General features: G+C 39.9%; 1 protein-coding gene across 2 annotated transcripts in view; it reads right to left on the bottom strand.

The window, feature by feature from the left end:
• LOC137281345 (uncharacterized) overlaps positions 1-11,461 on the bottom strand; it is a 28,574-nt gene extending 17,113 nt beyond the window's left edge. The window contains exon 1 of one of the 2 annotated variants that reach the window (XM_067812521.1): positions 11,276-11,461. The gene's annotated coding sequence lies outside the window, so the exon portion shown is untranslated. Of the gene's footprint in view, positions 1-8,557; positions 8,617-11,275 lie in introns of those variants that run through there. The other variant, XM_067812522.1, reaches the window with a different exon arrangement.
• Between the last annotated feature and the right edge of the window lie 1,748 nt (positions 11,462-13,209).

Genomic DNA, 13,209 nt, shown 5'->3' with positions numbered 1-13,209 from the left:
GTACCCTGAAGCTTCACGGGTCTGATGATGATGATGATGATGATGATTGATGATGATGATGATGATGATGATGAACCTTTCCATTTTTTAATTTCTGCCAAATATTATTTACATTTCTATTTTGTCATTATTAAAAAGTTTGATTTTGTTGTGTTTATTGCTTTATAAATCAAGCACCAATTCGATTATTGTAAGAAGCTTTTCGTGAAAAATATCTTCTCGCAAATATATTGCAATACATATCGCAGTGCATGCTTTCGCATCACAATATTTTGCAATAAGAAAATTATCTGCAGTACCCACCCACGGTCCAAAACCCCAGTAACCACAAACGTCGGCATATGGAATTGAATCGGACCTAATGTTTGCCGCTGGTTTCGACTTGGAAGAGTCATCCACATGGCCAGTACAAAACCTTTAAATATTCTCTAGGCCTTGGGTGTTGATAAAGCCTTCGAGCAGTAGTTAAAGTGACTATGTACAACAAGTACTTCAACTGCGATTTGTATGCAACCAACTACCAATGTTGAATGTATGTTGTCTTCGGCAATGGAAGAGAAAAGATCGCCTGTGCTCTTGAATGCAAACGCGAGACTTTACAAGGATTCAGTTAATTAAAACGTTAGGAACAATTCCGAGGTTCAGTTCGCGAAAACGCAGCCCTGACATCGGTCGATGCTGAAGGTCAGGTTGACATCTCCACAACCGTTATCACCTCGACTTGGACGCGTCAAATATTTACAGACCATCCCGGGCATTTACTGACAGCACAGGTACATCTGGCGTCCAGAGGTTGTGCTTTGTCAGGCGTGTAATGTCAATAAGAGAAAATGTAGTTGTAAGATTTCACTCACAGCAATCTCCTCTCCAGCATCCATCGATTCGGCGGATATGTTAAATTTCATCAACTCTGCAAACGGCGTTTCAGCTGATAAAATCAGTAATAAAGCTATACAGAACGCTAAACTGAAAAGACACGCAGCTCACACAACACAGTATTTATTATGTTAAAATTACACCTTAAATAAATAAATAGTGGTTACTGTTTGTTTATTAATGACGAGTGCGGTGAATTTTAATTCCCAATAGAGTTAAGTTAGTGTTTTTCGCAACAGGCAGCAAAACACTGACGCAATGGCTGATAGCCGACAATTTACCCGTTTGCTCATTGTACATACTTGCAATTGACCTCATACCCTCTTACAAACAAATACAACAGGGTTCCTTTGTACCTGACAATTTCGTTTTCACATTTTGTCCAGCATTTGGCCACATTAAGAAGTCATGGTATGTTTTCCGTCTTTGTTTCTGATTAACAAATACACAGTGCCTGTATAGCGGCAAACCCGGTACTTCTCTGGGAAGACAAATTCAATAAATATATTAAAACTTCATGTCGTGTTTTGGTTAAGGCGTTCGCTCGTCCCGTCGAAGGTTAGGAATTGATTCCCCCCAAGAAGAAATGTTAAGGAACCTGTCTTAACCGTATTTGGTATATACATAAGTTGGTATGTGATGATGAATACCCCTTCTGACTCCCTCCAAGACGCTTCCGATGTCCGATGTTGCAGATGTCCTGAATAGAATTTACAGAATTACATTTTTTCACGTTGTAAATTAACAGGAGTAAAATGCTGTTTTTTATACAAATGATTTTATTTTTATTTTTATTTATTTATTTTTTATATTTTTATTATTTTTTTATTTTTTATTTTTTTATATTTTTTTGGGTGTGTGTGTGTGTCTTTTTATCTTTCCTTTTCTTATTTACTTTATTAAGAACCTGGTTATCTGCATTGCTGTATTGGATGAGGGGCAACGTTTTGAAAATTTCAGAAATACTTGGGAAATAGTTTCTTTATCGGGTGAGTAATAGCAACACACGGCCACGGCGTCCCCAAAGTCAATAACGCTTCTGCACCAAAACAATATCTATTATTCCATTAATGCCGGGAGAATTACCAACCGGATTTCGCGAGCTTTATTGAATGAAGAAATCCATACTCACTATTCTGACGCTGGCAGCAGTATCCGATCCGATGCCGTTCCTCTGTATCGTGACCTAGTTACACACGTCCTCGCGTGGTGAACGAACAGTCTTCCAGGGTACAATTCTCCTGTACAGCAAGGCCCTGCTGTTTTAAGGACAACATTTCATATTCGAAATTTCGGCAGCATCCATTCTGAACAACAGCTGAGTCAGTGTTCCTGCTTCTATAGTAATCCTTCAATACATCCGTCCGGAAGGAGACCAGGCAAATCAGTCACAAACAGGTATGCAGTCAAGATGTAGAAAATCGATTCCTGACTCTGGGTATGTACGGATGTTCTCGATTGATCATCCACTTGGGTTTGCTAGGAGACGTACTTGCTGTGAGGACGCGCACCTTCGACGTTACTATCCTGCAGAGATGTTGTTCAAATACTAACAGACACAACGTGTACTCAACTGATCATGAGTGACGCTATTGACGTCCACCTGGACGCTACATCAAAGGGTACTTAGATGCCCTCAGGATATGTTACACAAGGGTGTCCAATTCTTTAGCATTTGATTACGACACATTTGATAATCGTACCTGCTTCTATTCACCCTCGAGGCCATTGCTCAACTTTTGCTAACTTGCGGCACTCGAGGCATGTTCCACAGAAAACTGCCGTGTTTTAACCCTGCACATAACGTATGTGTATGGACCATGTATTCATTTTATACTTGGTCCGATGATGTAATTCAGTCGGAGCAAGAAGAGGTGTTTGGGAACATCTCCTTGTCACAGAGACATACTTCCCGTGTGCAAGTCTCACTGTGATTTAGTTCATATTAGAACACAGTATTTTGAACACGCTACTCTTTACTTTGCTGAATATTTCAGACGAGGTGCTTATAACGAACTGATACAACATGTTGGGTATCTTCCCAGCATAAGGCTACTCCCATTTTGTCTCATGGTTAAAAACATATATATCATGGGGCAAAGTTAGTGGTCCCACTATGCTTGTTGTAATAGTGCGTCTTAAAAGACTGTAAAGGAAAATTGTATAAAATCGATGCACAAATATTGCTAATACAAGGGACATGATGAAATACAGATATATGATTCATCAATCAGCCGCTACCTTAGCTCCAAACTCAAACATAAATATTACAAAGATTATTTCATAATTCAGCTGATGTAGAAGATAACAATTGATGAGATATATATATAGACGGGTTGTGCAACTGATTATTAAACGTTCATAAGTATAATTTTAAATGACGAAGACTGTATTCTAACAGTGAGTGAGTATAGTTTTACGTCGCATTTAGCAATAGTCAAGCAATATCGGGGAATACCGGCGATTGGCTTCAGACGGTTCATGGTTTCCAGCGTGTCGAGTGAGTGAGTGAGTGAGTGAATTTAGTTTTACGCCGCTTTTTAGCAATATTCCAGCAATATGACGGCGGGGGACACCAGAAAATGGGCTTCACACCTGTACTCATGTGTATCTTCGATTTAACCACTAGGCTAAATGAATGAATGAATGAATGAATGAATGAATGAATGAATATGAGTTGAAGTTTGAATTAGTAACTCAGATTCTTAGTGGTTGTATCCTCCAGGGGATTAAAGTATTGTAAAATAATCGTCACAAAACATTTAAAGTAAATTTAAACTCTCTACTTTTTAATCGTTGAATGTCTTTTTAATGTTTGGCTAGTTTGTCAAAATTGCTAACAGCTGGAGGGGTGACGTTAATCCAGCTAGACGCCATACAGGAAGCAAATGTACTGTAAGTCCCCATGGTACCTAGTACAGTGATCTACCTTCAGTTGTTGGCAATCAGTAGCCCGTTTTTCACCTTGTATTGTAAGCTATACTCAAACCTTTTCAGATTCAATTACTAGATTTAAATTCAATTCTGTGATAATCTAGTTATTCTACTGTCATTCGTTGACAGTTTCATTTTCAATATATAATTTACCATAAATTACGATATGGCTGAAATATTGCCGATGTAACGATATTGTAACTCACTCACTCATAAGCAATCAAACTATTGCCAGATGCAGGGCGCACCTGTTTAGTTTCAAGATGACCAGAAAATGGTATACGTGTATATGGATGCCAGTTGTTCTAAACAATTTTTAGTCACTGGAGCAAGAAGAGGTGTTTAGGAACATCTCCTTGTCTCAGCGACATACTTCCCTTATGCAATTGGTAAACACGCTATACGCCTCTACAAATACATCTCCGAATACAATGGAGAACATATTGCATACATTCATCATTACAGAGAAGAGAACACACCATTTGAAGAGTAAAATACGTAATGAAAAGTAGTATAATTACTTGGTGTCAGTTATCTCTCAGGGCTGAAGATATACTATTCAAAACAAAAAACGCATAGGCGATGTATATTTTTTATAATGTATCAATTACCTATTGTGTTCAACCAGTCGTCACAATATGTAAGAAGAGTGTTGATAACATGATTTTACACAACTGCACAAGGAAAAAATCGTTTTACCCGGAAAAGTTGATTTTGATGAGAGTTCTTACAAGAATTACAAAGGCATCGGCACAACGAAACAGCAACCACCTTCCAGATGAAATTGTGAAGCAAAGAGCATTCACTGTCTGGCAATAAAAAGTCAGATTACTTTCAGAAACTGGCATTCGTTTTGACGGAGTTTCTAGGTCAAATCACTACGTCACGTCTTGACTGCGACGCAGAACATCGCCATTGAACGATACGCATGCTGGGGATAACCTACCCAAGCTTCTGTTGCCAGGCGTCTGAATATCAGTTTGAGCAAGATACCATGGCATGCAGCTCGTTGCAAGCAAACAGGTATAACAACTGACTGACAGGCAGACCTCAAGTACCACTGCAGCTTAATGTCGGTACATCCGGGTGCTACAACTATGTGACCGTGTTGAAGCGGGTGAGAGCACACCAGCCAGGGTGCCTGGACTTCAGAGGATATCCGGTCAAACCGTACGGAACAGGTTGAAAGAGACTGGTCTGAGAGCAAGAAATCCGAAGTCGAGGTCATGCTACGTCGTCACCATCGCGCTCAACGTCTGCGTTATCTGGAAGTATCTACTTGGCTCTATAGACATTACCTTCTTCTAAACGGGTGTTAACTTTCATACGCTAAAGTCTATTTGTGGACGAGTTATACGTGTTTGAAAATACAACATTTTAGCAACAGATTTCTCGCCTATGCGTTTGTTTCCGATAGTATATAAAATCTGGATCTCAAGTGTTTGTCCCATCAAACGTTCGAATTAGACTCTTTACGATTATGTCTACCTTGAAGTAAAGCTTCACCGTAATGGTAAATTCAGAAAGGCTATCGAGCTACTCCACGACCACGCATTAAACCCAGTATTCAATATCCTCTCACTGGCTAGAAATGACGACATTTTTATCGACTGTTTGTTAAAATGTTTTGGCTGCATGATCCTACCAATGATGTTATATGGCCGCGAAGTGTGAGGATAGTCACATCACAGATTAAAACGGCGTATTTGTATGATTACACGATGCCATTTAGAAAGTGGTCAAATGCAACATATGTCATATTTGGGATTTCACTTTCTTAGTAAAGTACAAATTCTAGTACTTTTTCGGTTGAGTCCCATCCGGGACTTCGGCCTGGTTCCAGTGAGAGTAATCATGTTTGTTGTTGGTAAGTGTTTAGACACTGTCCTAGTTGATGTTGTGTTGAGGAAATTTGGTGATGTGTTCCGAAATGGCTGCTTTGGTGTCGGCTACCACAGTCGCCTAAACCTTTAGGCTGGTTCTGTTCTACAGTGTGGTGTTTCCTACCGTTTGACTTTTTGTAAGGGTGGATTTGAGAGGTGTGGCCGTGGAGATGTATGTGTCTATGCCTGCTTGCTGCTTGAGTGAGTGAGTTTAGTCTTGCGCCATATTCCAGCTATATGATAGCGGTCTGTCAATAATCGAGCCTGGACCTGGCAATCCAGTGATCAACAACTTGAGCATCGACCAGCGCAAATGGGAACCGATGACATGTGTCAATCAAGTCAGGGAGCCTGACCACCCTACCTAGTTAGTCGCCTCTTACGACAAGCATATTAGTTATCTTTAATGGCAAGCGAAGTTTTGCCGATGTAGGGTAGTCAGATGTTAATGTGAGCAGAGTCGGGCTTGCTGTTGGTGGGTTTGGTGGCTGGGTTGAGGGCGGAGATAATTACACGGTCAGCAAGTTGGGATAGTTATTAAGTTGGGTGAAGACCAAAGATGACCAGAGATGTTTAAGTTCAGGTTGAGGGGTCACAAAGCAGAGGTTAAGTGCTCGGTGTGTAAGTGTGGAGATAATGCCGGTTTTAGTTTTGAGAGAGAGGTTAGAGTCAGAGTTGTCAGTGGTACGAGTGAGTAGGACGTCAAGGAAGGGAAGTTGTGAGTTGGTGTCAGTACCAATGGTAAATTGGATAAGTGGGTACTGTTGGTTAAGGAGGAGGGCAGTGGGGTCATTTTTGTTTTAGGAAGGATAACAAACGTGTCATCAACCTTCCTGAACCAGCAGGTTTGTTTGATTAGTGAGGTGCTGAGAGCATGTTGTTGAAAGGAAATTGTATACATTTCAAAGAGGATGGGAGAGAGGGGAGCCCATTGGTATACCATGGATTTGCTCACAGAGGTGAACACCCCGGGTAAAGTAGGTGGTGGTGATGGAGTTAAGAATGAGCTGAATGATAGTGTCAGTAGAGAGGCTAGTGTCAAGATGGGTGTCAAGAGGGGTGTCAAGGTTGTGAATACGGTGGTGGAGGGTGTGCAGGGTTTCACTAATTTGGACGTCGGTAAACAAATCCACAAATTAACTGTTGAAAACACACCCTCTAATTCACATTCGAATATCTGCCGGTTTCCGAATGCAGAGCGGTAGGAACGGGGTATACTCATTCTCACATAACGTTCACAGTCATACACATCCTTAAACATTAGATACGTTCGCAGTTTGTTACTTCCCGTCAGTCGTGTGACTGCTTGATCAAAAACGGGAAAATTCGGAAATTTCATTCACTGTAGATTCTAAACATAAATGCAGTTTTTACACGCCTGTTTCTTGTTGTGTTGAAACATATAAACACATTGACGTCTTTCTGCCACGTTGAAGACCATTTTTATGAAAAAAAAACCAACATATTCATGTACCATTTTCTGAGAATGCACAAAATGTATTTTTATAAATTTAATCACGAAGAGAAAATATACCCAAAATGTTGAAATCCTCCAACAAAAGATAATCGAGATGAAGTTATAGTGTGTAATTTGTTAGTCCGAAACAGACTATAAGTCAATCCCCCTTTTTTAAGGGATTATCGCGCATCACTGATTATTTTATCTGGAACAATAGCGTCTGGCAGAACGGGAACCCCCTTCGGCCATTCGTGACCAACTCATGTTGATTCTGGAACAAGCCGAATACCGACTCATTCCCCTCTGGGAGGATTTCAAGTTTGTGCATGAACATCAGAACTACTTTAAACAGGAACGATAACTCTATTCATCATGTTTGATCCCTGTGGTTGGGCGCAAATAATTAAGCCTCTTACTGGCTCACGTTGCCTTAGAACTGTAAAACCATCCATTCCTGTGGTGTTTAATACCACCGAAGTAATCATACATTGCATTGCTGTTGATGTTTTTTTTACAGAATTAAACCTCTTTTATTCAACTATATGAGAGAGAAAACCTTGTTTGTTACAGACATATTCTGATGAAATTATTACCACATGTTCACATTACATTTTCAATTATATTTCTAGACAGGGTTTAATAATCACAAATGGGAATTGTTTTATTGAATATGTAAATGAAATTTATAAAAGCTGTATTAAATCCCAAAGACGAAGCTCAAAAAAGACTTAACATGAAACTCGTAGCGATTTATAATTACAGTTCCTAAAACTGATGGAAGCGCACGTACAATCACTTCTACAAGCCCTCCACATCGAACGAAATGCAACAACGAGAACGTTATGTCAACATGCGCACGTTCTTGTATTTGAATCTCACCGTCAATCGCACGATTCTTATCAATAACTTCACATTAGACAGCACAATTCTGTTAGCTACGTTCTTAGTACTTTCAATATGACGATCTATATTTTGCAAGATGTCTCGAACAACAACATAATGCCATAAACGATTTAAGTAGTCTGGATTATTTTCCTCAAAGCACCGCAACCATTACGCACGTTCTGGCTGGTTTGTCGAGTTTTCGCGCACAACAAGCATCGACAGGGGTACGAGTCTTTTTGGAACCGTCTCGCGTGGAAGTGACTGGGGAAGCGAGCTTTTAACGGAATGTAACGGACCTGCCTTGTTACCTGGCCTGGCTCAAGGGGACGTAATATATAAGGCGATATTTATCTCGCTGCTAATATTGAAGATAACATAGATTCTAGATGGGGCTACAATACATGAATTACTACTGGACATGTCAGAGTCTGCTTTGTACAGAAATGACAACCGATATTTAAATTACTTGGTATAAATGGTTTAGCACCCGAGTAAATAGGGGAACAAACACCACACTTACCCACAGGTAACCGTTATGACAACAAGCGAATTTGACAGAATCGTCTGTGAAAACAAGTTCGTAACTCGGAAGCTAGGCAAAGCAGGTGACAAGATTACATGAGAATAGATTGTGAAAACACATATTATTGGCTGCAGACAAACTTAGATAAGCCCAACGCAGTCAACATTTTACTGCCACTCTATCCTCTACACTCGACTAACCTAACCAGCCTAACACAACCGGAAGTTATGGCTCACATTAAACAGCTAGCTAACAATAAGTCACACGGACCAGGTGGTATTGAAAACGAATTTCTTGAAATTTCTAAAGATTATATTGCACAAAAGATTATATTTTACAAGATTATATAACCGCATACTGGTCATTTTCCATCTGCATTGGGGAAAAAGCATTTTTGCCCATTATTTGAATACGCTATAAATAGTTACAGGACAATTTCACTTGTTGACTTACTGTGTAAAGTACAGTGGAAGCTGTCAAAACCGGCATCTGTCCATTCCGACAATTTGTCAACACCGGCATAAAATCTCAGTCCCATTTGTGACATGTACATTTATCATCAGCTCTCTAATCCGACACGTCGTCTAAACTGGATTATTTCTTCAGTTCCGATTAGTGCCACTTTAGACAGCTTCCACTGTATTCACTTCAATACCGAACACTCGGCTGCAGACATATGGCATGATGAAAATAATGTGCTAAGTCATCTGCGTATTTTTCAGGCTAGTTTTAGACCTGGCTATTCTACAATAAATCACATATTTATTCGTAACGCTATCGCAACAAAATATTCATGTAAAAGAAAATTTAGACTGTACAGTTTATATATAGACTCTTGTACACCATATTCTCTGAATGCTTAGAAACATGTTCGCGCGTCGGTTCAGTATTTCAGCATCATATCATCGATATGTTTGTTGGACATTTCCCCATCAGGGCAATTCCCCACATAACATTTCCCCCAAACTGACATTTCCCCACACCTGTTTCGTAACTACCAGGACAATTACGCACACTCATGATAAGCTTGTGTAACAATAGATGCGGTGAGACTGATTGTCATGAGCATTAATTAACTGAGACACACACTGCAACCGAAACAATGGGGTAATAGAATTACCTAATTTGTGTATTATATGTGTTCACTTGTTAGGGCTGATGGGATTAACTAATCTGTGCATTAGGGGTATGGTGGTCAGTAAGTCAGAATGTTTTCAGAATGATTCCCTCTGGTTGTCAAGATGGGACTTCAAGAGGAAGTTTTCACAGCAAATAATGATTTCCTGTTTCCATCAACCCATGCAGCAAATGCCACATTACTGTATAACCGATTGTAGGACAAAGCCCCCCTGGGACAAAAGCCCCCCTGGGACAAAAGCCTCCCTGGGACAAAAGCCCCCCTGGGACAAAAGCCTCTAGTGAAAACATTGGTGATTGCACGTGGAACTAATGCAAAGCATAGGCGCAGACGTTAGACTTGTTGCATCGTAGACAAAACATGACAAGTTTTTACACACATAATTATTGGATCATGATGATTGATTCGCATAGAGTATGTCAAGGTTGTATGCATTAGGACACCAGATGCATGATGAAGCAACGCAATACATATATGTTAACAAAAAAAGTATACATATTAGCATGAAATCGCTTGGGTCAATGAACGTTTATTTATAATTTTACGACTTTTTCTTGGCTGAGACTAATAGTTATCAGACGTTTTGTGGAATCGCAAGCTCCCTTGTACTGAGTAATGTCTTGCCACCTTTTTCCCTGTCACCTTTGAGCTTTATCAAGATAACCCCTCCTGTGACCCAGGATGATTCAAATTTGCGGTCATTAATCAGTTGTGATTACACGATGCCATTTATGTTGCATTAATCAGTTGGCGTGCGTCACTAGCTACAGGGGCTCGTGTATTAGTTAAAACTTCATTTATGAAGACTCTTTGTTTTCCTGGTGCCCTTGCGTTCTTCAGCTTTGACCGGGACTGAAATAGCAGACGCATAGTACTAGTGGCGTTGCTTACAAATCTCACAAGCGCTGGGCGTGGACTTTCTTGTGGAGTGGTGGGGCGCCCTGGTACGCTATGACTGATGTTAATGTCACATTCTCTTATACTAACCCCAATTGTGTTTGCCCTTGAAACTATAATCCTAACGGATTTTCCCCTCTGCATCAGTGATACCGCTAAACCGTAGGTAATTTCTGCGAGAGTACTGTTCACTTCGGTCTAACATCTGTTACTGTCTCAATAACAGTACCTCTCTCCTTACGTTTACAGTTTAGGTCATCAATCTCTCCCTCAAGTTCCAGAGTTTTGTCTGACAACTATTCGATTTCTTCTCGGAAATAATGATGATGATGATGATGATGATGATGATGATGATGATGATGATGATGATGCCGCGGCTACTACTGAGCCTATGACTTTCAATGCATTGTCATTTTGAAAGGCCTGAACAAGTTTGTCAGCAAAAGTATCCATATTCATAGAAGTGTTCCATGTCCCGGATTCTGACATGTTAAAGACTGATCACATATATCTGATACAGAGTTCGCTTGACACCTGCGCTTATAATCGGCGTCAATCTGTTCGGGCGATGTCAACACTTCGTCTCGTTGTCGTTTTGGTGTACAACCATACATATTTTTATATAGTTCGTGAACAATATGGATGTAGTTTATTTACCAGGTATTGCGGTTGCTTCTCACCTGAACAGACAGCATGTAGTTCACGAAACGTTGCCACAGCTCGGATCGCGTTGTCCTGTCATGATATGATATATGGGGCCGCTGAACAAGGAAAGAGATATCAGTCCCAGCTTGCAGACAAGCTGTCCAGACTCGACTTAAACACTGTTCATCCTTTCATGAAAAGTACACTAGTCGACTAATATGGTCTTGGTGTTTATGATCATGGTTTTCAAAACAGCAGGTACACTTTCAATTTCCACCAATGGAGAAAAATTCACAGGCCTGCACGGGAGGTCACCGAGACACAACCGACAGCCATAGTGACGTCACAATATATCCCTGCTTCCGTGAATCTTCAAAGACTTAAACTGTTACACTCCTTAGAAAGTACTGTTAAAGTTAGAACGCTGATTGTTATTAATCATATGTTACATGGCAATGCAGTTCTCTCAACAACTGAAAATCAAAATGTTTTCATTTAATCACGACAAAATTATAGTTACACGCAATCAAACTTTTCATTAACGAACCTGTTCAGATTTACCCTACTCTACTCACTAGACGGTGGACTGTTCCATTTTACCTGTAGGTGTTACCCTAATTAAACTTCTATAGTTCAGTGTCTGCCAATTAACTGTCAAACGTATGTCTGTGAATTTTGAGATAACACAGAACATATATTATCTTTAATGAATCACCCAGAGTTTTTAAATGTGGACGAAATGCTTTTCTACTGTCACCGAGAATGCCACAGTTATGTTGAGTGAGTGGGTGAGTTAAGATTTAAAGTCACATCGGTAATATTTCAGCCACATCGGGAATTTGCCAACATCTGTCAACGAAGGACAGCATAACAACCAGACTATCACAGATATAAATTTAAAACTAGCAATCAAATGTAAACCAGTCTAACTACAGAGGACAATACGATATGAAAACGGGCTATAGACAACGAACAGCTGAAGGTAGATCACCAGGTCATCGGAAAGAAAGTCACAGGAAAAACGTCACGAATAAAAAGTCACAGTTTGAGAAGATTTAGTCCCATTTCTGGCTGTCCCGTTTCTGGCAGTGAGATTATCACATCTCTGAACTAGTCCAATTCTGACAGCGCGATTTCCGTGAATCCCATTACTGACATTGTGCTGTTCACACCTCTTAATTGATAGGTAATAAATTACTAATTGGACTTGAGTAGGGATTAACTTAATCGATTAAAGGTACCTTACACAAGCAAGGAAGTAAACTGGATTGCAAGTCATATGAATCTTGTGTGTGTGTGTGTGTGTGTGTGTGTGTGTGAGTGTGTGTGTGTGTGTGTGTGTGTGTGTGTGTGTGTGTGTGTGTGTGTGTGTGTGTGTGTGTGTGAGTGTGTGTGTGTGTGTGTGTGTGTGTGTGTGTGTGTATTAAATTCATATATACATAACACAAAAAGTATGATAGTTAGAGTTCAGGTCAAAGGGCATATTACTTGTCATAGCGACAAGATGAGGGGATAATTGATGAGGTAGATTAATGTAGATTAATTAAGGTAGCAACGGATTAATTAGCCCAATTTCATTTTCACACAGACCAATTCGTCGTGATTAATGATGGTAGTTGTCCCAAATCTGGCAGTGGATTATAATTACCTAACTACGTCACCAGGAGACTGCCAGTTTTGGGATCTCACCCAGAAAAGTAACTTTAAATATATGTTTCATTATGAAAATAAAATAAAAATTCTTTATTAAATCACAAAATTGCAGATTAGCACTCAGTTACTAATCACATAGAGTCTACTGATCAATCAAAATCCTTTGTTAAAATTGTTGTAGTGTCTAATTCATGACAGCCATCGACCAGATATTTCTAAAATCCCCAAACTACGTACCCAAACCGTATGAGACGTATTTGTTATTATTAAATCGGCATTCATAATTTCTGTCGCTACCACAGCGTACAGTGTCTCG

The sequence above is a fragment of the Haliotis asinina genome, chromosome 4 (genome assembly GCF_037392515.1).
Source record: "Haliotis asinina isolate JCU_RB_2024 chromosome 4, JCU_Hal_asi_v2, whole genome shotgun sequence".
Taxonomy (NCBI): Eukaryota; Metazoa; Mollusca; class Gastropoda; order Lepetellida; family Haliotidae; genus Haliotis; species Haliotis asinina.
Note: the sequence above shows the minus strand (reverse complement) of the source record. Positions and strands in the feature narration are given on the sequence as shown.